Source organism: Schistocerca cancellata, chromosome 3, assembly GCF_023864275.1.
Source record: "Schistocerca cancellata isolate TAMUIC-IGC-003103 chromosome 3, iqSchCanc2.1, whole genome shotgun sequence".
Taxonomy (NCBI): domain Eukaryota; kingdom Metazoa; phylum Arthropoda; class Insecta; order Orthoptera; family Acrididae; genus Schistocerca; species Schistocerca cancellata.
This window is the reverse complement of record NC_064628.1, coordinates 149,584,635-149,611,425: the sequence shown is the minus strand read 5'-3', so window position 1 is coordinate 149,611,425 and position 26,791 is coordinate 149,584,635. Positions and strand designations below refer to the sequence as shown.

General features: G+C 39.4%; 1 protein-coding gene across 2 annotated transcripts in view; it reads right to left on the bottom strand.

The window, feature by feature from the left end:
- LOC126174770 (receptor-type guanylate cyclase gcy-19) overlaps positions 1–26,791 on the bottom strand; it is a 492,286-nt gene that overhangs the window by 50,184 nt on the left and 415,311 nt on the right. The window lies entirely within an intron of this gene.

Here is a 26,791-nt window from a genome sequence, read left to right as displayed (position 1 = left end):
TGCATATAAATGTGATTTGCTGTGAGCTATTTCACAGTAAGAATAAATATTAAAGTTAGACATTAAGTATTTTGGAAAATCAGAAAAAAGGTATGATAAGCGATATTTTTATTAGATCTATCAATTACATGTGAAACATGCTATCATCAGAAATTATTTTGTAACATCAGTGTGCTTGGAGATTTCAAATAGGTGTTAATTGGCCACTGAATATTTTAAGTGTTGCATAATCCTGATCTGTTTATCTGCTTAGTGTTAATACATCAGGGGCATTATTACTCAGTTATCCTGAGATGTGACCAATACATTGTTATACAGGCTACAGCAAGTTTAAGTTCAATTTTGATGTAAAAGTAAACAAATTAGAATTCTATGCAAAGCTACTCTAAAAACTGGTTTCTGGTATGCTAAGTCTTTTTCAGCCAACAGTTCTTTAACATAAAGAAAGATGCCAGTGTGCAAGTAAACCAAAAATTGAAAAATAATAATATTTCTGAAGGCACTGTGTGTTTCATCACAGTAGCAAGCAAGAGGCGTCACATCACATGTAGATGGTATCCCAGGAGGAGAGGTCAATATTCAAGGAAGTAATAGGAACGATCATGTGAAGAGAAAAAATTCATGCAGACATAATTTGCCTAATTCAAAATGGTTTCTGAGGAAGAACACATTCAATTTACATTTTTATGTATTTTGTGTATTATTCAATACATTGTGAGGTTTACACTGGTATTCTTTGACAGCAGTAAGATCTCTCTCATCACATAAGTCATAAATAGACACAATATCTGCTTATTCTTCATTAGTGAAGATGTGTGGCATTTCAGTCAGTGTGTGTACAAACTCAATTAAACGATGCTTCTCTTTAATGAACTCTCAATCCTTCTGGCTATTTCACCACACCATGGACAGTGGCATTTTCAGGACTTCCTGCGTAAAGAGGTAAGCAATAAGATATGTTGAGCTAGAATAAGAAGTTGGGTGGATAATACAAATGTGTGCGTGCCTCTATCCCAAAAATAAATGTACATTAGACGTTCTGTTTTGGAAACTATTCGGAATGGGGCATATGCCTATATGAAGGTTTTTGCTTCAGATCAGCATTCCTATTATATCCCAGAACAGTGGCCACACTATGTAACAACCAACATCCACTTACAGACTGTTTGATATTTTACTTGCAATGGTGTGACACAAAAGTTAAAAACAGTTATTGAATTACTGTACATTGCAACGTGACAGACTCATTCCATGAATGAGAAGTTACATAGATCACAGATTTAATCTGGCCAAGCCTCAGCACAGCCAAACTTATGCTAAATTCTAGCGACCTGGGAAGGTGGAGCAAGATCACACGTGGACTGTAGATGGTGGGAACTGTTAAACACAAGAACCATGTTCGACAATAGGTGTGATGTAGAGGAAAATCCACCTGGAATCAGAAGCTCAGAAGAGGAAAATGGCTTCCTTCTTGAACATGATTAATATGGCAGAATACAATGAGCAATATCAACAGAGAGATGTGGTAAAAATACATTACTTGTATGATACACAGCAAGCAAGTAAATCAGCTTAGAGAAAGAACAGAAATAAAAAGTTTTGATGATCACTTATGAATATAACAATTATAGTAAAAGGTATTCACAATGGATAACTGGTGATAAAAGCTATCAGTTCAGTTACAACTGCAATACTATAGGCCAAAATATCTTGAAGTATTATAATTATGTAAATAGTTAGTTTGTATTCAACCAGTAGAAGAAACATATCAACACTCAACAGCATGTAAGATTAGAAGAACTATGGGATCGTTATATGTTCTCATTTATATAGAAACAGTGATAAATAATAAGATAAAGACTAATTATGTGAATTATGGGTGAATTGCGAGAGATAATACCAGTCTGAATTCTCCAGTAGTTAGTGGAGACAATTTCCTATAACAATGACACTACACGTACGTAGACATCAATTGATTTACGCATGTTTCTTTTTTAAGATCAATTTGCACAATTATGAATAACGTTAAATCCAATCTGCGTTGTGTTGCAATTTCTTGTCTTGATAGCACATATACAATGCTGCTTATATCTCTGCTGAAAGATATTTTATTTAAATCATTTTTGTTGTGCTGATATATGAATATTGACATAGATTTGTGACACCACAAGCCAAGGATATGGTACAGTGTATGAAGAGAAAGCTAAGATTTGGTAGTGGCAAGTCAATGTTATGCAGTGGTTTGAGTGGTGGCTCAACCGCGTACGATAGTGCTGTTGGTGCTCTTTGAAGTTCTCAGGTACTTACAGACTTTTTTGTGGTAGTCTTGCATGCAGCTTAGTAAAAATCACATCTTATGCTGAATACTGATTATCTCCTATGAACCATAAATATATTTTGGTGACTAAAATGAGATTCTGTATTTTTTTAATTTCTGTAAATTAATGTACAATTCAGTTTAACTGAATTGTGTATGAACTTCAGCATTCAGCACAATCAATCATTAGTAGTTAATCATGTACCACCTTCTATCAAGTCTGTGTTGCCTAGTTTCAAAAGATCACTCTGCCTTCGAGTGAAGTGTAATAAACTCTAGTTGAAACTTACATCAATTAGTGTGGCCTAAATCAGTCCACATAGTGCTGAAATTTGCAGACTTTTCAACCAGTCGCTGTTAATTTTAAGAACAGATAATTATGATGGTGCATGGGTGCTCCTAGTGTCTAGACAACACAGGATAATTTATCCATGTATTCACACTTTCCGCCAGACTGTGGTGAAGTAGCAGTGAGCAATACTCATTCAATGTCAATGAATCTGTCTCATGTCCAGCATGCAAAGTCACAGCATGTGACAGAAAGTAAACTGCAGAGCAAATATGTTTAAAAGATAGCGGTCATCAGTACTTTGGACATATGAAAAGATTATTATCATTACATTACAGGATCTTTATGACTGTCACAGTGTAATGCCACGAAGACGTGACCTGGGTCCTGTTTTGCTGAATAGAATCTGCAACGGCTCCATGACTAATCTGGTGTTCTCGCAACTTTTTAAGCAGCAAGAGGAGTATCACCAGCAGTAATTGGCACTGTTAGAAAAACAACAACAACAACAACAACAACAGCAGCAGTGAAAGATTCTGCTGATGCAGTAGCAAGGCATGAGAGCCACCCAGCACCAATTTCTGCCTTTCCTATGCCAAATTAATGAAAGAAGAGTAGAACACATATCCACACTGGAGGCAACGTTTAAAGCTTTCCAGGTACACAACAGTACCCTATGAAACACTGTTTCTTTCTTGGGCTGCTACAAATGGTTCACCTCTCATTTGTTTCTGGGGAAGTACTATCTTCTGTTAAGAAAATGAATGAATTTTATAGTGTTCTGTTATTAATAGGGACTATCACGTAATGTGGAAGGCCATTGTTAAAAGTTAATTTTACAGAAATGATTAATAGCATTATTATATCTCTGACTGCCATATACCTTTTGGCTCACAGCGATGAACAGAATCTATTGTTTTAACAAATGTAGGATACACATTGATAAAAACGTCATTACAGGTAAACTTTTGAGTCCCAAAAATTAAATAAACATGTTTATCAAAACGTGGAAGTATCACTCTTCACACAAGTTTATAAACAGACTGTAACAATTTCACTCACAACAAAATTTATTTACAGAGTGATTGTGTTTATGTAAATGTATTTTTTCTTTAATTTATTGGTCTCTAGGCTCAACCTAGACAGTGGGCCATGGCGTCTCTTATTCTAGTATACGTGTAAGGTGCATCTGGAGGCACATAATATGTAATATTACATAATGACTTAACATAATAATCCATAAAACATTTATTACATACAAGTTATATAGTTTGAATGCTTGTTTTGATGTGTTCAAAATTTTGATTTAGGCAGTTAAGACTTTGTCCTTTTTGGCTCTCATTTAAAAAGGTGTTTTATTGACATATGCTCTGAGTTGACCACTGTGGTTTAGAAGTTATTGTCACTGGCTGAGGACAATCAGTTTGCTGTTTCCATTTCCACCTTTTTTAATTATTTATCACTCAACAATGTTATTTCTAGAAGGATTCAGAACTTCATTTTTTTGTGGAATGTGGGAATTTATACCGGAATGTACACTCCTGGAAATGGAAAAAAGAACACATTGACACCGGTGTGTCAGACCCACCATACTTGCTCCGGACACTGCGAGAGGGCTGTACAAGCAATGATCACACGCACGGCACAGCGGACACACCAGGAACCGCGGTGTTGGCCGTCGAATGGCGCTAGCTGCGCAGCATTTGTGCACCGCCGCCGTCAGTGTCAGCCAGTTTGCCGTGGCATACGGAGCTCCATCGCAGTCTTTAACACTGGTAGCATGCCGCGACAGCGTGGACGTGAACCGTATGTGCAGTTGACGGACTTTGAGCGAGGGGGTATAGTGGGCATGCGGGAGGCCGGGTGGACGTACCGCCGAATTGCTCAACACGTGGGGCGTGAGGTCTCCACAGTACATCGATGTTGTCGCCAGTGGTCGGCGGAAGGTGCACGTGCCCGTCGACCTGGGACCAGACCGCAGCGACGCACGGATGCACGCCAAGACCGTAGGATCCTACGCAGTGCCGTAGGGGACCGCACCGCCACTTCCCAGCAAATTAGGGACACTGTTGCTCCTGGGGTATCGGCGAGGACCATTTGCAACCGTCTCCATGAAGCTGGGCTACGGTCCCGCACACCGTTAGGCCGTCTTCCGCTCACGCCCCAACATCGTGCAGCCCGCCTCCAGTGGTGTCGCAACAGGCATGAATGGAGGGACGAATGGAGACGTGTCGTCTTCAGCAATGAGAGTCGCTTCTGCCTTGGTGCCAATGATGGTCGTATGCGTGTTTGGCGCCGTGCAGGTGAGCGCCACAATCAGGACTGCATACGACCGAGGCACACAGGGCCAACACCCGGCATCATGGTGTGGGGAGCGATCTCCTACACTGGGCGTACACCACTGGTGATCGTCGAGGGGACACTGAATAGTGCACGGTACATCCAAACCGTCATCGAACCCATCGTTCTACCATTCCTAGACCGGCAAGGGAACTTGCTGTTCCAACAGGACAATGCACGTCCGCATGTATCCCGTGCCACCCAACGTGCTCTAGAAGGTGTAAGTCAACTACCCTGGCCAGCAAGATTTCCGGATCTGTCCGCCATTGAGCATGTTTGGGACTGGATGAAGCGTCGTCTCACGCGGTCTGCCCGTCCAGCACGAATGCTGGTCCAACTGAGGTGCCAGGTGGAAATGGCATGGCAAGCCGTTCCACAGGACTACATCCAGTATCTCTACGATCGTCTCCATGGGAGAATAGCAGCCTGCATTGCTGCGAAAGGTGGATATACACTGTACTAGTGCCGACATTGTGCATGCTCTGTTGCCTGTGTCTATGTGCCTGTGGTTCTGTCAGTGTGATCATGTGATGTATCTGACCCCAGGAATGTGTCAATAAAGTTTCCCCTTCCTGGGACAATGAATTCACGGTGTTCTTATTTCAATTTCCAGGAGTGTATAAATTATAGCACTGTCTGCTGAGGGAAGCAATTCAGTTCTGTATGTACTTTCGTGTGTGCTTAATAAACGTGCTTTCAGTGTGAAGTGTTGGATCTTATTGACTACACTGGTATCATAGCTGATTATTCTGAATTCTATCTGGTATATTTTGGTGACGTTGCCATATATTTCTAAAGCTAAGTTTACACTGACGTATTTGTCGCGGAGATTTGTGCCCGGCACATGTAGCTGATGGGGTGTGGCACAAGTTGCAAGTTTCTGTGACATGTGCCTGCAGCATCGTCGCCAGAATTCTAAGAAATGCTCTGTTCTGGCACATGTGCCTGTATCCACTCGCTGATCGAAAACATGTCCCAAATCCCAGATACATTTTCAACTATGCATGCGCAGTTCTCAGGCAGACTCATTGCATTGCATCTTGGTTACAAGTAATCAGTTGTGTGTACAAGGAGGTTAGATTTTTGTAGTATTCTGTATCAGTCCTTATATATCAATCTGCAAAGAAAGAGTGGACAAAATATAATACTCTGAAAGTTATTGAAGAATTTCGCGAAAGGTGTTTGTTGTGGGATCCCACATCCCCCAATTACAAAAACAGGAATGCCAAACGAGATACAGTTCATGAGCTTGCGTGTTTATTCAAAGTTTCCGATAAGGAGATGGACAGTAAATTACACAACCTGAGGTCACAATTTCTCAGGGAATTCAATAAGTGTGTTTCTTTGAAGACATCAGGTTCTGGAAGAGAGGAGATTTACTCATCAAAATGATATGCCTTCGAATCATTGCTCTTCCTAAATGATATAAACAAACCAAGAACTAGTTTATCCACATGTGAAGTAAGTTATATTGTATTTATTTTACATTATTTTTATTAAAAATATTTATTTACATAACAATCAGGAATGTAATCGTGTTGTTTATACTTGTGCATGGAAAAAGAAAGCATTTTCTATGAATTTGATATTCATCACTGAATTAAGCAAACAAATACTGCCACTCCACTTGTCCTTCGTCGGTGACAAAATATGCAGCAAACTCGTCCCTCACTTGCTTCGCATCTTCGGTAACATTCTTGGTAGCGATGTGAGTGGTGGGTGGTGTCTCCATCTCCCAGGTTCTATGGTCCCTTGTTCTATATTTTCATAATCAAATCTGCCTGGCGGCGAATAAACTATGTGAGCTTCTCAATTTCTTCTTGAGAAATTGTGGAGATAAATGCAGCACAAAGTTACAATACTTGCTTCTGGGGATCGAGGTGAATCGGTTTTCGTAGAACACGAAAGACTCGTGATTATATGTGAAAGGCATTTTCTACAAGTCAACAGGCTCTACTGAGCCTGTAATTATATATTCTTTCTTTGCTGCCTTTGTCATGACTTCATGGGAAGGGCTTCATGACATGTTGTTGTAATGCAAAGGCATCGTCAGCAACAATTACGTAGGGTGTAGACAGAGATTTCGATCCTAGTACATGCAGTGCAGATGCACTTAAAGATATTTAACAGAGATTATGATTGATCAGAAAAGAGGGGAAAGCTGCAAGATGGAAGAAGTATATAAAGGGTGTACACAGTGGAGCTGAAGGCAATATTATAGAAATGGAAGAGGATGTAGACAAAGAGGAGATGGGAGACATGATAGTGCAGGAAGAATTTGACAATGCACTGAAAGGCCTAAGTTGAAACAGTGGCCCAGGAGTAGACGACATTCTGTTAGACCTACTGGTAGCCTTAGTGAGCCAGTCACGACAAAATTCAACCATCTGGTGTGCAAGATATATGAGACAGGCAAAATACCCTCAGATTTCAAGAAGAATGTAGTAATTCCAATTCAAGGCGTGAATAATATCGAACTATGAGTTTAATAAGTTGTGGTTACAATATACTAACATGTATTCCTTAGAGAAGAATGGAAAAAACTGCTAGAAGGTGACCTTAGGGAAGACCAATTTGGAATTTGGAGAAATGTGGGTACACGGAAGATAATACTGACCCTACGACTTATCTTAGAAGATAGGTTAAGGAAAGGGAAACCTACATTTATATCATTTTTAGACTCAGAGAAAGCTTTTGACAATGTTGACTGACATACTCTCTTTCAAATTCTGAAGATAGCAGGGGTAAAATACATGTACAGAAACCAGTCAGTAGTTATAAGAGTGGAGGGGTATGAAAAGGAAGCAGTGATTGGGAAGGGAGTGAGACAGAATTGTAGCCTATCCCTGATATTATTCAATCTGTTCATTAAACAAGCTGTAAAGGAAACCAAAGAAAAACTTGGAGAAGGAATTAACACTCAGGGAGAAGAAATAAAAACTTTGGGGTTTGCTGATGATATTGTAATTCTGTCAGAGATTGCAAAGAACTCAGAAGAGTAGCGGAATGGAATGGACAGGGTCTTGAAAGGTGAGCATAAGGAGAACATCAACAAAAGCAAAACGAGGTCCAAATAAATCAGCTGATGCTTAGAGAATTAGATTAGGAAATGAGACACTTAAAGTGGAAAAGGAATCTTGCTCTTTGGACAGTAAAATAACTGATGATGGCCAAAATAGAGAGGATATAAAATGTGGAACAGCATTGGCAAGAAAAGCGTTTCTGAAGAAAACAAATTTGTTAATGTTGAATACAGACTTAAGTGTTTGGAAGTTTTCCCTAGAAGTATTTATATGGAGTGTAGACATGCTTGGAAATGAAACATGGATGATAAAGAATTTAGACAAGAAGGAAATAGAAGCTTCTGAGCTGTGGTGCTACAGAAGAATGCTGAAGATTAAATGGGCAGATCACATAAATAATGGCGAGGTACTGAAGAAAGTAGGGAAGAAAAGAAGTTTGTGCCACAACCTTACTAGAAGAAGGGATTGGATGACACAACACGTTCTGAGACATCAAGGGGTCACCACATTAGTATTGTTGGGAAGTGTGGGATGTAAAAGTCATAAAGGAAGACCAAGAGATAAATGCGGTAAGCAGATTCCAAAAGATGTAGGTTGCAGTTGTTATTCAGACATAAAGAGGATTATACTGGAGAGCTGCATCAAACGAGTCTTCAGACTGAAGAGCTGGAAACAGATGAATCTCTCAGAGACGCATGTAAGTATGTTTCTGAAATTCTTTAATGATTTGTAGACAGGCAGTAAGGCAAACGGTGGCAAAGAAGAGGAAGAAGGAGAAGGATATATTATTGTCAAACTCATTAATAGTTACAGAGATACTGAGATAGATGGTATGTATGGATTCAGCAGGGAAGGACATTGTATGTTGGTATACAACATATAAATTTAACCAACCACATTATATGGGTTGGTGATTTGAAAGAACACCTGGTTTACTGAATCTAATATTCTTAAAAACTGTGAGCTGTGACATTTATCAAAAAAATTAGAAATGTTCGCAGAAATATTTGATGGGAAAAACAGTGGATGAACAAAAATCCATGCATTAGAGAAAACTGAAACATCGTTAAATCAATATTAGCTGACCAACATGTTGTCAGTGGCACTGTTATTACTGATATTCAGGATAATGAAAATGAATGATTGATATTATGACCTTGGTGAAACAGTACAGTGGCAAAGACTGATCACAGAACTGGCTGCCACAGGAAATACAACTGATATGAATGAAATTACATCAAATGTTTCAAAAGTTTAGAGAAATATGCCTTATCATATAATAATATTATTAATAATAGAGTCAGTATTTCAAGAACTTCACAAACACAGATTTGTTATAATACAAGAATTTGATGACTTAATACAGGCCTGCCTTAGAGACATGAAGCAATATTCATGGGATAATAAAGATTTCAAATATACTTAATGATCATTCACACATATTCCAAATTTTCTTGAGCCTTACCTGTAAAAACAACAACAGAGAAAGCAGTTGCACAGATAATTAATCAATTGCTGCAGATGGGAGAAATCACTGTCCAATAAACCTTCAACATGATCATGGTGATGAGTTTTATAGTGGAAAGTTCAAGATAAAATGGGAACTGCCTGGTACAAACCAATATCAATATTCTCGTGTATGAAAGTAAGAATCGCATGACTTTTGAATAGAATGATAAAAACCTATGTCTCAGCACATTCTTTCATGGATCATATCAATCGACAGAATTTCTTTCAGATATAATTGAACAGTATAATTGAACAACAAACATGAAACCAATTGGCATTTGTGGTAAAGTGCTAAATACTACATACTCACATCAAAATCATGAATACAGGCAAATAGATATGTAATATATGTGATTTCGTATGTATCTAAAAATACAACTTGCATTCGAGAAATACCAGCTGCCAAACTGGTCACCAAATGTATTTACAGTACCCTAGGTGCAGCAGAAGAATCTGAGAACACACATTGTAAAGGATAACGAGGGCACTGATTAGTAAGAAATGTCTCAGCACATTCTTTCATGGATCATATTAATCGACAGAATTTCTTTCAGATATAATTGAACTGTATATTGAACAACAAACATGAAACCAATTGGCATTTGTGGTAAAGTGCTAAATACTACATGTTGTTGTTGTTGTTGTTGTTGTTGTTGTTGTGGTCTTCAGTCCTGAGACTGGTTTGATGCAGCTCTCCATGCTACTCTATCCTGTGCAAGCTTCTTCATCTCCCAGTATCTACTGCAACCTACATCCTTCTGAATCTGCTTAGTGTATTCATCTCTTGGTCTCCCTCTACGATTTTTACCCTCCACACTGCCCTCCAATGCTAAATTTGTGATCCCTTGATGCCTCAAAACATGTCCTACCAACCGATCCCTTCTTCTAGTCAAGTTGTGCCACAAACTTCTCTTCTCCCCAATCCTATTCAATACCTCCTCATTAGTTACGTGATCTACCCACCTTATCTTCAGCATTCTTCTGTAGCACCACATTTCGAAAGCTTCTATTCTCTTCTTGTCCAAACTAGTTATCGTCCATGTTTCACTTCCATACATGGCTACACTCCATACAAATACATTCAGAAACGACTTCCTGACACTTAAATCTATACTCGATGTTAACAAATTCATCTTCTTGAGAAACGCTTACCTTGCCATTGGCAGTCTACATTTTATATCCTCTCTACTTTGAACTCTACTTCGAACATCATCGGTTATTTTACTCCCTAAATAGCAAAACTCCTTTACTACTTTAGGTGTCTCATTTCCTAATCTAATTCCCTCAGCATCACCCGACTTAATTCGACTACATTCCATTATCCTCGTTTTGCTTTTGTTGATGTTCATCTTATATCCTCCTTTCAAGACACTGTCCATTCCGTTCAACTGCTCTTCCAAGTCCTTTGCTGTCTCTGACAGAATTACAATGTCATCGGCGAACCTCAAAGTTTTTACTTCTTCTCCATGAATTTTAATACCTACTTCGAATTTTTCTTTTGTTTCCTTTACTGCTTGCTCAATATACAGATTGAATAACATCGGGGAGAGGCTACAACCCTGTCTTACTCCTTTCCCAACCACTGCTTCCCTTTCATGCCCCTCGACTCTTATAACTGCCATCTGGTTTCTGTACAAACTGTAAATAGCCTTTCGCTCCCTGTATTTTACCCCTGCCACCTTTAGAATTTGAAAGAGAGTATTCCAGTCAACATTGTCAAAAGCTTTCTCTAAGTCTACAAATGCTAGTAACGTAGGTTTGCCTTTTCTTAATCTTTCTTCTAAGATAAGTCGTAAGGTCAGTATTGCCTCACGTGTTCCAACATTTCTACGGAATCCAAACTGATCTTCCCCGAGGTTGGCTTCTACCAGTTTTTCCACTCGTCTGTAAAGAATTCGCGTTAGTATTTTGCAGCTGTGACTTATTAAACTGACAGTTCGGTAATTTTCACATCTGTCAACACCTGCTTTCTTTGGGACTGGAATTATTATATTCTTCTTGAAGTCTGAGGGTATTTCGCCTGTCTCATACATCTTGCTCACCAGATGGTAGAGTTTTGTCATGACTGGCTCTCCCGAGGCCATCAGTAGTTCAAATGGAATGTTGTCTACTCCCGGGGCCTTGTTTCGACTCAGGTCTTTCAGTGCTCTGTCAAACTCTTCATGCAGTATCTTATCTCCCATTTCGTCTTCATCTACATCCTCTTCCATTTCCATAATATTGTCCTCAAGTACATCGCCCTTGTATAAACCCTCTATATACTCCTTCCACCTTTCTGCCTTCCCTTCTTTGCTTAGAACTGGGTTGCCATCTGAGCTCTTGATATTCATACAAGTGGTTCTCTTCTCTCCAAAGGTCTCTTTAATTTTCCTGTAGGCAGTATCTATCTTACCCCTAGTGAGACAAGCCTCTACATCCTTACATTTGTCCTCTAGCCATCCCTGCTTAGCCATTTTGCACTTCCTGTTGATATCATTTTTGAGACGTTTGTATTCCTTTTTACCTGCTTCATTTACTGCATTTTTATATTTTCTCCTTTCATCAATTAAATTCAATATTTCTTCTGTTACCCAAGGATTTCTACTAGCCCTCGTCTTTTTACCTACTTGATCCTCTGCTGCCTTCACTACTTCATCCCTCAGAGCTACCCATTCTTCTTCTACTGTATTTCTTTCCCCCATTCCTGTCAATTGTTCCCTTATGCTCTCCCTGAAACTCTCTACAACCTCTGGTTCTTTCAGTTTATCCAGGTCCCATCTCCTTAAATTCCCACCTTTTTGCAGTTTCTTCAGTTTCAATCTGCAGTTCATAACCAATAGATTGTGGTCAGAATCTACATCTGCCCCAGGAAATGTCTTACAATTTAAAACCTGGTTCCTAAATCTCTGTCTTACCATTATATAATCTATCTGATACCTTTTAGTATCTCCAGGATTCTTCCAGGTATACAACCTTCTTTTATGATTCTTGAACCAAGTGTTGGCTATGATTAAGTTATGCTCTGTGCAAAATTCTACAAGGCGGCTTCCTCTTTCATTCCTTCCCCCCAATCCATATTCACCTACTATGTTTCCTTCTCTCCCTTTTCCTACTGATGAATTCCAGTCACCCATGACTATTAAATTTTCGTCTCCCTTCACTACCTGAATAATTTCTTTTATCTCGTCATACATTTCATCTATTTCTTCATCATCTGCAGAGGTAGTTGGCATATAAACTTGTACTACTGTAGTAGGCATGGGCTTTGTGTCTATCTTGGCCACAATAATGCGTTCACTATGCTGTTTGTAGTAGCTAACCCGCACTCCTATTTTTTTATTCATTATTAAACCTACTCCTGCATTACCCCTATTTGATTTTGTATTTATAACCCTGTAATCACCTGACCAAAAGTCTTGTTCCTCCTGCCACCGAACTTCACTAATTCCCACTATATCTAACTTTAACCTATCCATTTCCCTTTTTAAATTTTCTAACCTACCTGCCCGATTAAGGGATCTGACATTCCACGCTCCGATCCGTAGAACACCAGTTTTCTTTCTCCTGATAACGACGTCCTCCTGAGTAGTCCCCGCCCAGAGATCCGAATGGGGGACTATTTTACCTCCGGAATATTTTACCCAAGAGGACGCCATCATCATTTAATCATACAGTAGAGCTGCATGTCCTCGGGAAAAATTACGGCTGTAGTTTCCCCTTGCTTTCAGCCGTAAAAAATACTACATACTCACATCAAAATCATGAATACAGGCAAATAGATAAGTAATATATGTGATTTCGTATGTATCTAAAAATACAACTTGCATTCGAGAAATCCCAGCTGCCAAACTGGTCACCAAATGTATTTACAGTACCCTAGGTGCAGCAGAAGAATCTGAGAACACACATTGTAAAGGATAATGAGGGCACTGATTAGTAAGAAATGTTTACACTGAAGAATTACAGAGAAACACTGAAATGGACATGTTTCTCCTAGACTACATCATAAGATGATGGAACAAAGTCTTGTTTCAGTGCCTTGGTTTCCATTCTTCACACAACAGTAGGGTGGATGTCAAAGAGATTATACGCAATAAGGCTCATAAACCCTCAAACTGTTCAGAAGGATAGCATTTTTGTTAGAAAGTTTATATGAGATAGCAGTATTTTCAACAATCTACTTGTAGGATTAAACTTTACTACATGTGAATATTGCGAACTGGGAACAAATCTGGGAAAAATGGGTAGCATATATTGATAAAGGAATTAAGCTGTTGACAAAGCTTCACCAAAAATAATTATGTATTGTTGGATCTGTCAGTAATAAAACAATGTGCGACAAACTTGAACTACATGGCAAGGTAAATTGTTGACAGTTTGTGCATGCAGCTCATTGTCAACTAAAGAAAATACAAGAGTATTTAAAAAATGTGCTTTCTACTGTACCTGCTATGCTACTGTACAGTCTGAGAATTTGTGAGACTTGTTGCATACCACATGTTTAACATCCATATTACTGTTGTGTGATGAAGGGAAACCAAGACACTGAGCCAAGACTTTGTTCCCTCACCTTATTATGTACTCTACGAGAAACATGTCCAGGTCAATCTTTCTCTGTAATTCAATCATTGTTTCCAGGAGCTAAATGTGTTCTGCAGCATAAAAAATAATAAGAAGAAGACTGATTAAAATGTGATAGGTTCTACCATTACTTCTGACATCCTCCATTCATAATTCCTACACTGACAGGACTTTCATCACTTGAATCATTAGCTGGAAGAGCAGCAGCTATCACCCAAATAATGAAAATGAAAGAAGTGTGATGGAATCTGTGGCTATTGGAAAAGGACTATATTTAAAACCATATTGTTAAGCATTGGGCTACAACAAGTTTTTGCATTCTAAGATTTTTGTGAAGTGTTTCTGCTAAATACTTTGCCTAAGACTATCTGGAAATCAAAAGAATATGTTATTCTAAATTTAGATGTCCAGGAGAACCTGTATCTTATTATGTGGAATATGTAAAAAAGAAAAAACTTGCATCTGCTAGTTGGTTTCTTTTGGAACAGTATAATTACTGAATATGTGCTCCAACTTTCAGAGTACCTCATGGAGGACAGAGTGGGGCAGTAGCAGTTCCTTGGTGACTATGAAAAAGAGACTTGGGGAAAACACTAACTGAGTTTCTGTGGTTGGATGTTCGCAAGTATGTAGATGTAGATGAGTGCAATGAAGTGGTTCAGTTCTTCCCGGTGCTGATAAAGGGCCCAAAGCGTCAGTGGCATCAGTCCTCTGTGGTAATAGGTGTCTCAATGATCTGGATGAAGTGTTAGTGCTGGATGCTGGTGGAGAGCCACCCCTCTGTGAAGTACTGCAGCTCCTCCCACCCATGAATGAGGAGGTGTTATTGCACACCTTCACCCACTTGCAGATGATAGTGGAAGGAGGGGGGGGGGGTTGGAGATTGTTGCAATATTGTGTGACACACTGCTTGCAGAATGGTTTGAGTAATCTGTTATGGCTAGGATACAGACCTGATTCTCTGCACCTGAGGAATGAACTTGGGAAAACACTAAATGGAGTTGTATGAATGGGTATTTGCTTATATGTTTTTAATGTATTTATTAGAGGTTCTTCCTATATTCCTCTTCCACAAGATATAGATAAGAAACATGCTATTATTAATGTTAAAAATTCCACCAATTCTTGCTTTGCTGGGTTTGTTCTGGCTAATGAGTAATTTTTTAATGAAAGATGCACAGTGTGTAAGTAATAACCTCGTACATGATATTCATGAGTATTATAAACACAATAGGACTGAATCCCCCATCAGACTCCAGAACATTGCAGAATTTGAGAGACAGAATCCCTGCATGTTAATTCATATATACAGCTTTGAGAAAGACAAGCCTAATAGGCGCAATGTGCAGAAAAAGAAGAAGATCAATAATGAAGTTGCTGGACTACCTCACTATTTCTAGTTCGAAGGTCGATGTGAAAAAATGCTAATTTGTTGCTAATGTTAGATGGCACTAAGCAGCATTACTATTTGATCAAAAACATGTTCTGCCTTATTTACACCCAACTGACTGCACACAGGACAGCAAAATGTATTCATTCTAGGTGTCTGAATTCATTTTATATGAACAGTCATCTGACAGAGCAACAATGGAATTGTTCCATCTTGGATGTGGTACATGAAGGGGTGCCTACTGAAGTGCAGAAGCTCTTTAGGGTTTAAAAAATTTTCACTCAAGGAGCAAGTATCATTAACGGTGCTTGCTTTGAATGTCTTTTCGTTTCTGTAGTGGCTGTGAGGGTTACAACACAAATTAACATATACCATTTGCTGCATTGTACTAGGTTGTCTGTTCATATGACTCAAATCCTAATTATTTTAAAACCTTTGATGTGACAGATCCTACAGAACTGGTTGCTCTCTGAGGTTCAAGTACTTGCAGAGGAAGTTGTTGCTATCTATGGTGCCAGTTTTTGATTTAATACATGACGGCAGGTCGTTAATCATTATTAGGAACAGGAACTGTTAGGCAGGAAGTTAAATAGGTACACAACAAAACAACTGACTGTTGTATCTGTGAGATTCCATTAGAAAATATCAGAGGAAAAAAATGTGGCTTACTGTCATCTAAATGGGAAATTTCATGATGCAGCACACCTGTAACCTGAATTGCATCATTATTAGGAACAGGAACTGTTAGGCAGGAAGTTAAATAGGTACACAACAAAACAACTGACTGTTGTATCTGTGAGATTCCATTAGAAAATATCAGAGGAAAAAAATGTGGCTTACTGTCATCTAAATGGTAAATTTCATGATGCAGCACACCTGTAACCTGAATTGCATACTTCCACATCACATACCTGTGTTTTTCCAAAATCTGAATGGGTATGATGCTAACTTCATTACTGAGCAGTTCATTGGGTTTGGTCTACACATTCACCAGTTTAGTCTTCTAACTGAGAGCACAGAAAGATCTGTTTTGTTTTCAGAGTATGTAAACAAGAATATAACGCTACACCTCCTGGATTCATTAAGATCCGCTCAGGCAGCACTTCAGAAAATCTCAAAACTCACACGTTGTAATGATGCTAAAGTCCAGCTCATAAACAAGGAAGGGGTTTTCCTGTACTAAACCTGGTTTCAGCAGTGAGATTCTACAAAACTGTGGTATGTCTGCTTTTTCCAGTAAACTCATAGGTGGTGTGAAAATGGATGTGGAATACAAGGATGCATTGTGTGTTTGGCAGGAATTTAAAATTTCTAACTTTGAGGATGCAAGGCTTTACATGGCCATAGAGATATATCTCTTTGAAGTTGTATTTGAGCAATTCCAGAGTGAAGGCTATGCCTGGCAACATACACCTGGGTGCTTCTGCTACACAAAGCCTAGGTTATCATGGGATGCAATGCTGAAGAAAACATGTGTTAAGCTCATTTTAACCAATTTTCACATGCCGTTGTTTTTGGAGTCCAGGATTTGTGTGAGAGTTTACTAATGTATTTACAGACATGACAGGGCAAGTAACCAGCAAATAGGTAAATTGTTTAACGACACTGTTATCTGTTGAAGTTACACATACTGTACTATGATGTTAACAATTTATACCAGTTTGCCATGCAACTGTTTGTATGTACTGAAATTTAAGGTTTTTGGTGGCCGATTTGTGCTGAAGTAGGTGGAATGGATTTTTTAACTGTGGTAGATGTTTCTGGTATCGGATGTCTTTTGGTTATAGACTTTTCATATCCTAATCTCATTTATTTATTGATTTTGAGTACCATAGATCTACGTAGCAACTGAATTGCAATGATAGAAAATATATCAGATTTATAGAATTCAAATATCAGTTGCTTAACAATAAAAGATACTATCTAAATAAGATACTGGCTGAAGAATATGCACTCAATTATTGGAAAATTGCGTTTCACTATGGAGGGGCAGGTAATAAACATAGGACGCACAATTGTGGTAAATATTACAATAAATAAACACATCTATATGAAAACCAAATTTTCAAGTGTCTATGATAGTAGTGTCCAAAATAATACAGCTGCGGCACTTAAATCTGGACAGATTTCAATTTGAATTTTCCTCCATATTGTAGTTCCACTGGAGGTCACAAATGGCATTCTTGAAAGGCATAGGCATCTAGTAAACAGTCAGAACTTCAAAATGGCTGACATGTTATGGACAATTGCGGAGTACAACTGAAGATCCGCGATTACCAAAAGTCTTTGCACTGGGCGTTTGCCCACTGAAGGTGGTTTGATTCTTTGGGTACCCGAGATCAACTGTTTACAATATTGTTGTCATGTATAATGCTTCATAGAAGTCTGGGGAAGGTTCTGCTAACCCAGCGAGGAAACCTCATTCGAGGAAATGCTTGTCACAAACTACAGCAGTCATCGTAAAGGCTAAGGCGCTGATTTTGGAGAACCCTGGGCAATTGCTGAGGACATTGGCGTCAGTATTGAATGTGAGTGAGCGAAAAATGCGTCAAATGGCAGAGGAGGACTTAATACAAGCCATTTAGTCCAAAACTGGCTCTCAGATAACACCGACACGTTCTGGTCAAAGGAGTTCTGTCTCCCAAACCGCGTGAATTTGAACTCCTCCCACTACTATATTTGGAGTGTAATCGGGATGGGTTATCAGTAAATCATCACCCCAATGTCGCATCTCTATGCACTGCTTTTGAAGCAGCATGCGCAAGTATGGACGGCGCTGTTTTTAGAGTGCTTGCGATTACTTCAGGGCAAGTTTGGAGGTGGCCATTGTGGTTGAAGGAGGTTACATTGAGTAATGTATCTCTTGAAAGATGCCGCTAATTATATGTAAAAGGATTTTTGTTTTCATTTGTATTTTGTTTTAATAAATGCGCTTTTTAAAAAAAATTCGTTTGTACAGATTTAAGTGCCACACCCTATGTAAGAGTGACACGTAGTATATTAACAAGATGGCAAGATGAAAGATATGGTACAGACACTGTAGTTTATACTGTTCTTGAATGATGCAGTACAATTATGTTTCACGTATAATTCCAGGCACAAAATTTAATTAGACTGTTTTTAAAACAATTATAAATGCAGCAGTGAAAAAAAGATATAGTAATTGACACTATTTTTAATTGGTACACTATAATCAGATTTAAATTGGAAGTCCTAAATTAAAATTTATTAAAACTGATTCTAAAACAATTGTTAGTTTAGCAACAAAGAACATTGTGTCTCAGAAATTCATCAGCCGTTTAAAAAGATTTTTCAGTTAGGTAGTCTTTGAGAATGTTGGCAACTGTTAATGAAGGCATTTAATATATGGTGGGAGTGCATTAAACAACTTAATGATGGAGTGATGAACTTCTTTTTGAACCAAATTAAAACTTTTTAATTCAATATGTAAGCTGTTTTCGGTTCCTGTGTTGCAGTCATAATATTTGCTGCTGCCTGTGTACAGAGAAAAATTATTACAGTCAAAAGTCAACAAGGAAAAACATTAAGGAATAAAAGTAGCCAAAGTAGAAAACCTTAATGGCATCTGCTATCAATGAAGTGATAATCCATAATGCAAATGTTGGTGAACTAAGTAATATGATGAATTTTGACTGACCAATTACATTTGCTGTCTTTATAAGCACCCATGAATTTTGCAGCCTCAGCTTTCTGTATTGATTGATCTTTACACTTTGTATTAATTCCATCAAGGTTTGTTGTGGTTTGATGAATCTTATGTAGTGCACCGAGTGAGAGACCCTACAAAGGAAAACAGTTTCAGCTTTCTGTGAAAGCTTTTTTCATAGGTTGTTCAAGACTTATCTGACAGTTCATTGATGAGAATTGCAGTATGGAGGTCATTAATGAAAATCAGAAACAGCAGTGATCACAAAACAGAGCCTTGTTGCACACAACAACTTAAGGTGCTTAACTCAGATGAGGCAGGTTCTCCAGATGAGCAAAGTTTGCATGACGAGCAAAACAGATTGCTGCCGTGTTCAGAACATCAAGTTCCTTCAGATGGTTCCTCCCCAAGCTGATGATTACACTGTGGGAAAAAAGAGATATATTTTACACTAAAGAAAGTTCTACCAATGCATCAACATGGCTATGGAATTGATTAGAGTCACCTGCAATCTTCAATTCGATCAGAATCTCTGATTGTATGAGTATATTGATCTAATCTCCTGTAAACCATCATTCATGCCTCGTGCAGTTGGAAAAGATTTTTATAACTTCATGAACAACATGATTTTTAGCAAGACAACACTGTGACATTAAATTGCTTAATCATTGGGATGGATGTGTAGGCGAGAAAATTGATTGCCAAGCCAAATTTTGAGTGGTATAGCATCTTACATGAAGAATAGAGGCTCTGGAAATCGTCTATGGTGATATGTGTATTGTATCTATCAGAACTCCACATGTATCGTTTTCATTATGAGTTTGCGAAAATTCGTTTTGAAGATCCATGTTGCTTTATATGGGAACAGATAACATCATTTATTGGGGGATGAGTTATGATCCATACGAGGTGATAAGTTGCCATCCCAGCACATTAAGCATGTCTGGATATAAAGCTGTTAATGCATATGGCATCTAGCCAAGTAATAATACGAGTAAGGTTATTTGCTTGATGACAGATAAGGCAAACAGACGTAAATTGTGGAGTTTGTAGCTGTGTGATTCAAAAAGTATGCATAATGTGCAGAACTGGGTGCCATTTAAAGGTAGACAATTTGTCCACTCACTGCTATTTGCTCAATGTTTATAAACACTTCACACACAAAGAGCATCTTGCATAGTAACACCATTTCAGTATGCAGTTTTTGTAGACTCCACTGGGAGATCTGTATCCCATTCTGAGAGTCGTTGCAATGTTGTTGATGGAATGACATCTGGAGAAAATGAAATGTGTTGGGATGTATCATAGCACCCACAAAAGACTTCTTTTGTTAACCCTACTCGCACATTCGAGCTACCTTGTAGCGACATGCTGGTAAAATTTTAGCTTCATTTCTTTCATCAGTTGCTGTTCTTTTTCATTGGCATATTTTAGTCTTCACATTTCCAGTTTCTTGAAATATTTTTGCTCCCCTCAGTCCCCTCAACATATACACAGTCCAGTCACATTAATGTGACACCACCTCTGCTCGAAATTACCGTGCACTAACCTCTCATAATGGCAGGCGGCAGCACTAGCAGGGGCGAGTATATAAAGCTTTTCATGAGGATGTGAAAAAGAGTGAGTTGTTGTAATGCAGAAAGGAGCGATTTATCTGACGTCCAAAAGGGCCTGATTATTGGGTTGGATTGGGTTGTTTTGGGGAAGGAGACCAGACACCGAGGTCATCGGTCTCATCGGATTAGGGAAGGATGGGGAAGGAAGTCGGCCGTGCCCTTTGAAAGGAACCATCCCAGCATTTGCCTAGAGTGATTTAGGGACATCACAGAAAACCTAAATCAAGATGGCCAGACGCGGGATTGAACTGTCGCCCTCCCGAATGTGAGTCCAGTGTCTAACCACTGCGCCACCTCGCTCGGTCACGATTATTGGCTTTTGTACCAAGGACATAAGCATTTCCAGAAGATCTAAGTTTGGAAAATGTTCACATGCTACTGTGGTATATTGTGGGTGGCAAAATGACGCCTTCCAGAAACGGTGCCATGGCAATGTGGCGCATAGATGACGGGGCCATAGATGACGGGGTGTGATGTGTACAGGCGAATAGACGTGCAACTGTTGAGCAAATGACTGCCCAAAGAACCAAAGGGCTACCAACAGCGTCTCCTCAGTATCTTTGCAGAAAACGTTACAGCTTGTGATCCTTTGCAGCAGAACCTGGTTCATACACCCATGCTGACTGCAGTTCATCGGCAATGATGAATGAACCACACGTCCAATTAGTAGCGACAGGTGACCTTCTCAGACAAATCATGTTTTATGCTCTATCAGGCAACAAACACACAACAACAATCGGCGGAAGGGTGCAGGCTAGAGGGCATGCCCAGGGATCTCGTCATTTTGGAACCCACAATGGATCAACACAAGTATGCATCTCTCCTTGGGGTCCATGTCCACCCTTACATACAGTTTGGTTTTCCTCAACACAATTGCATCTATCAGCATGACAACATATCACACAGCTTGAAGTGTATGTGCATGGTTCAGAGAGCACCAGGATGAGTACTATATTCCTGTGGCCACCAAATTCCCCAGATTGAAACCTAGACTAAAATCTGTGGGTCCGCCTTGGGTCTTTGCAGCAGAACCTGGTTCATACACCCATGCTGACTGCAGTTCATCGGCAATGATGAATGAACCACACGTCCAATTAGTAGCGACAGGTGACCTTCTCAGACAAATCATGTTTTATGCTCTATCAGGCAACAAACACACAACAACAATCGGCGGAAGGGTGCAGGCTAGAGGGCATGCCCAGGGATCTCGTCATTTTGGAACCCACAATGGATCAACACAAGTATGCATCTCTCCTTGGGGTCCATGTCCACCCTTACATACAGTTTGGTTTTCCTCAACACAATTGCATCTATCAGCATGACAACATATCACACAGCTTGAAGTGTATGTGCATGGTTCAGAGAGCACCAGGATGAGTACTATATTCCTGTGGCCACCAAATTCCCCAGATTGAAACCTAGACTAAAATCTGTGGGTCCGCCTTGGGTCTTTGCAGCAGAACCTGGTTCATACACCCATGCTGACTGCAGTTCATCAGCAATGATGAATGAACCACACGTCCAATTAGTAGCGACAGGTGACCTTCTCAGACAAATCATGTTTTATGCTCTATCAGGCAACAAACACACAACAACAATCGGCGGAAGGGTGCAGGCTAGAGGGCATGCCCAGGGATCTCGTCATTTTGGAACCCACAATGGATCAACACAAGTATGCATCTCTCCTTGGGGTCCATGTCCACCCTTACATACAGTTTGGTTTTCCTCAACACAATTGCATCTATCAGCATGACAACATATCACACAGCTTGAAGTGTATGTGCATGGTTCAGAGAGCACCAGGATGAGTACTATATTCCTGTGGCCACCAAATTCCCCAGATTGAAACCTAGACTAAAATCTGTGGGTCTGCCTTGGGTCTCACCGTGGATCCTCAGCTTAGAAACGTAGTGCAGCTGGCCACGGCACAGGAGTCAGCGTGGCCCCACATCCCTGTCTGTATACTCCAGAACCTCACTAACTCTCCTCCCGCATGGCTTACAGCAGTCTGTACAGCAAAGAGTGATTATTCAGGCTTATGACAGGTGGTCACATTAATGTGACTGGACAGAGTACATTACATCCAACTCTTATTTTTTTGTAGTTCAGGGAATAAACTAGATACACTGCGCCTGATTGTGGGATGCAGTTTACACTATGTGCTTTCTGTGCATCACCTGTTTTTATTTCTGCATGTTTCCAGTAAATGGCAGAATATGCTTCAAGAAAGCTGGTTATCACAGTTATATTTCAGTTATTTTCTAATATAAATAGTATTCAGATTGGACATCTATATTTTTGGCGAATCACATCAATCCTTTAAATTTAGCATTTTAGTCTTATTTTGTTTTAGAAGGGTGCATCAATCACTAATACAAACTCTTCGTCCATAAAATATAAGCTCAGGACTGAGGAGGTTATAATGTTGACAAAAACAGCTCGCAAGGGTGAGACACAAGCAGGTTGTGCACATCGTGGAAGTCTGAACAGCTTCACATATGTGTGATTGCTACAAAACCACATTACACTTTGATGGCCTTATAAACGCAGGTAAACATACGAACCGTACCTGAGTCATGTATTTGCTTATATTTAATGCAGCAGCACAGATGTTTATGAGACCTCTACTCCTGATGGTTGGACAGTGGCTGGCAGCTTTGCACTTTTCTTTCCTCAAGCAATCGAATGTTGTTAAAAAAACAGCTTTTATATTTATATCTTCAATCGATTATGAATGTTCACCAATTTTCCGTTAAAGACAAAAAAAAAAAAAAAAACACTGTTGACTGAGATATTAATACTTATAGTGAAATGTAGTAACATTTCAAGACTTTTCTGGGGCACACCGCCGTCATCTATAGAGAGTACCATGACACACTTGGTGTGACATCACGCAGTGTAGTCCAGGTTTGGTGGGGTGCTGTACTGACAGAATTGAGGTGCATGTTCTGCAACATTTCTCAAACGATTTTACAGAGTGTATTAGGTAAAAAAAAATAGATTTCAGTGCTACTTGCACCTTTATCTGTCAGTTTCAGGGTGAAATACCCACCATTTCGTTAATGGTTACAGTTATTGTGACATTTCACGTTAAGTAACAAATTCGGAAACGGTGCAATGAAAAATTGGGGTCGCTATGACCTTGCATTTGGAGCATATTAGACCATATGTTGCTATGTATGAAGTATAGCTAACATTTTGAATTTGGGATGGAATCAATAACTGTCCCCAGTCATGAGAAAATAGATTTTATATAGAACATTGACTTCCAATCCGATGCACACAGGAATCAAATATTCATAACATGCCTTATATCTGGTAAACTGTTCAAAATATCGAAATGAAATTTTGCCAAACGATAGCACTCAAAAAGGAGCGCATTCTGCCACATGGTTAATATACTGAACTTTATCTATGGTGATCTTGCAGAAGCCACAGTTTTTATTTTAATGTTTTCAAATCAGCACTGTAATTTTTGAAGAATCAAGACAGCTAGTGAAAAGAGAGTTTCCTAGTACGAAAAACATGAAATTTCTTCTCATGTGTTATTGTAATCAACATAATGAGATTTCCCGTAAGGTGTTGACCTCACTCATCACCACAGTTTGTTTAATGAGACATACCGTTTCAGGATTCTGTCACAATAGCTACTGCAAGGTGAGTTTGTTTATATTATGTTGTGTTTTGGCAAAAGAAGAATAGTTACATTTGTCAACAAAAGAAATGTAGCCGAAGAAGAATATTTACATTTGTCAACAAAAGAAATGTAGCCGTTACCAATAACCGATTATCCTTCTTGAAATGAGAAAAGGCATATTTTGGTATATTTTGTGATCTGTCAAAGGCATTTGACTGTGTAAATCACAATCTCCTTTAAAGTAAATTAGAATATTATAGTGTAACAGGAAATGCTGCAAAGTGGTTCAAATCTTATATCTCTGGCAGGAAACAAAGGGTGTTATTAGGAAAGAGACGTGTATCAAGCTATCAGGCATCATACAACTGGGAACTAATTAAATGTGGGATCCCACAAGATTCCATTTTAGGGCCCTTACTTTTTCTTGTGTTTATCAATGACCTTTCATCAGTAACATTACCAGAAGCCAAGTTAGTTTTGTTTGCTGATGATACAAACATTGCAATAAATAGCAAATCAAGTGTAGTCTTAGAAAGGTCAGCTAATAAAATATTTGTGGACATTAATCACTGGTTCCTAGCCAATTCTTTGTCACTAAACTTTGAAAAAACACACTACATGCAGTTCAGAACTTGTAAGGGGGTGTCCCATGAGTATGTGCCTAACATACAATGACAAGCAGATAGAAGAAGTGGACAGTGTTAAATTCTTGGGATTACAGCTTGATAATAAATTCAACTGGGAGGAGCACACCACAGAACTCCTGAAGTTTCTTAACAAATCTTTATTTGCAATGCGAGTTGTGTCAGACATAGGGGATATAAAAACGAAAAAGCTGGCATACTATGCTTACTTTCATTCCATAATGTCATATGGGATTATTTTTTGGGGCAATTCATCAAGCCAAGCTAATAATCTTCACAAGGATTTAGTCACTTAGTCTTGTACAAAAAGGTGTGCATTATACAGGAACACACATCTTCAATAACTTGTCAGCAGCAATAAAAAGCTTAACAACCAATGAAATTCAGTTTAAGAGAATCCTAAAGGATTTATTGGTGGCCAACTCCTTCTACTCCATTGATGAATTTCTCAGTAGAACCAACTGATTTGTGTATATATATATATATATATATATATATATATATATATATATATATATATATAATTGATTGGAAATATCACTTTACCACGAAGAAAAATGATCCTAATCCTACTCCTAATGATCCAACTCCCCAAGACACTATCCAAATTGAACCATGCCTGGAACAGTTCCGTCCTCCGTCACAGCGGGACCCACCTCCTCTTCCTCAAAATCACCCTCTCCTAACCTTCCAGGAATTTCTGACTTCCAGCCTTGCCTCTCAATCCTTCTTAAAAAACCTTAATCCTACTCCCAACATCACCACTGCTGAAGCCCAGGCTATCCGTGATCTGAAGGCTGACCGATCCATCGTCATTCTTCCGGCGGACAAGGGTTCCACAACTGTGGTACTTGATCGTCGGGAGTATGTGGCTGAGGGACTGCGTCAGCTTTCAGACAACACTACTTACAAAGTTTGCCAAGGTAATCCCATTCCTGATGTCCAGGCGGAGCTTCAAGGAATCCTCAGAACCTTAGGCCCCCTACAAAACCTTTCACCTGACTCCATCAACCTCCTGACCCCACCAACACCCCGCACCCCTACCTTCTACCTTCTTCCCAAAATTCACAAACCCAATCATCCCGGCCGTCCCATTGTAGCTGGTTACCAAGCCCCCACAGAACGCATCTCTGCCTACGTAGATCAACACCTTCAACCCATTACATGCAGTCTCCCATCCTTCATCAAAGACACCAACCACTTTCTCGAACGCCTGGAATCCCTACCCAGTCTGTTACCCCCGGAAACCATCCTTGTAACCATTGATGCCACTTCCTTATACACAAATATTCCACATGTCCAGGGCCTCGCTGCGATGGAGCACTTCCTTTCACGCCGATCACCTGCCGCCCTACCTAAAACCTCTTTCCTCATTACCTTAGCCAGCTTCATCCTGACCCACAACTTCTTCACTTTTGAAGGCCAGACATACCAACAATTAAAGGGAACAGCCATGGGTACCAGGATGGCCCCCTCGTACGCCAACCTATTCATGGGTCGCTTAGAGGAAGCCTTCTTGGTTACCCAGGCCTGCCAACCCAAAGTTTGGTACAGATTTATTGATGACATCTTCATGATCTGGACTCACAGTGAAGAAGAACTCCAGAATTTCCTCTCCAACCTCAACTCCTTTGGTTCCATCAGATTCACCTGGTCCTACTCTAAATCCCATGCCACTTTCCTTGACGTTGACCTCCACCTGTCCAATGGCCAGCTTCACACGTCCGTCCACATCAAACCCACCAACAAGCAACAGTACCTCCATTATGACAGCTGCCACCCATTCAACATCAAACGGT